Source organism: Triticum dicoccoides, chromosome 5B (assembly GCF_002162155.2).
Source record: "Triticum dicoccoides isolate Atlit2015 ecotype Zavitan chromosome 5B, WEW_v2.0, whole genome shotgun sequence".
Classification (NCBI taxonomy): Eukaryota; Viridiplantae; Streptophyta; class Magnoliopsida; order Poales; family Poaceae; genus Triticum; species Triticum dicoccoides.
The window spans coordinates 672,943,864-672,945,004 of NC_041389.1; positions in this window are offsets into that span (position 1 = coordinate 672,943,864).

Consider the following 1,141-nt stretch of genomic DNA (forward strand, 5'->3'; position numbering starts at 1 on the left):
AGGGCCTGGGCGCGCGCTGATTCCTTCACCGCCAACGGGGAGTACCTCCCGTTCTTCTACCCGCCTCCTCCTCCTTTCGCCCACAACCGTGCTGTCCTGCCGGGTCAGCCGCTGGGGAGAGGGGGCGCGCAGCCCCGTGCACCCGTCCGCCATGGGGGAGAGGGGTGCAGAGGAGACGCCGGTCAGCTTGACTCCGTGTTGTGCGTCCTCGGCGCGCCTCCCCTTCCAGCCTGGCTGCAGCGTGGCCCTCTCCGGCTGTAATGCGCGCACTCGCCACCACCCCGTTCTCCTCCTTCGGCGACGCCCCCCCGTTCGGGCTCACCGTTCCCCTCCATGTCCTCCTCGGTCGGGAGTGCCGGGTCCGGTGTGACCATCGTGGACGTCACCGAGCAGCAGGTGGAGGCGCCAACCGGGAGCGGCATGGGCGACGTGCTCGGGCCTTGTCGCAGCGCTCGGGTCGGGTCCGGCGTGACCATCGTGGACGCCACCGAGCAGTAGGTGGAGGCGCTAACCGGGGGCGGCGTGGGCGACGTGCTCGGGCCGCGTCGCAGCGCTCGGGTTGCTCGTTCCGAGCCGGCGGAGTACGTCAGCATGGAGGCGAAAGCAGTCAAGCTGCGCGCTCTCCGGGACGTGCTCTCTGGGTGCTTGCCTCACCGCAAGTCCAAAGTCCCGAAGGACAAGATGCTCGATGGAGTGCACAAGCCCATGACGGCGAAGGCGGTGGCTGAGCTACGCTGCGCTGCGTCTATCCGTGCTGTTCCGGCGACCAATGACGCCGATGCCTAGTCCGATTCCTTCCATTCTGTCGTCTTGCGCCACATGCGCCTACCTTTGATTTTGCATGTCCTCCTGTCATTTGTTCGTGGTTGTGTGTGGTTCCGCTCCTAGGTGGGCGTGTGTCTGTTTGTACCTCGATGATTTTTTGTGTTATGGATAACCCCTCCTTTGTTGATCTCTCTGTCCTCTCGTGGAATGTTCAAGGGCTGGGAGACCCGGATAAGTGTGATGTCGTGCGTAACTTGATTGCTGCCACTGACCCCATGTTTGCATGCATTCAGGAAACTAAGCTTGCCGCCCTCCCCGCGTGCAAAGCTCATTCGTTCCTCCCCGGGCGCCTTTCTTCGTTTGTCTCCAAGGATGC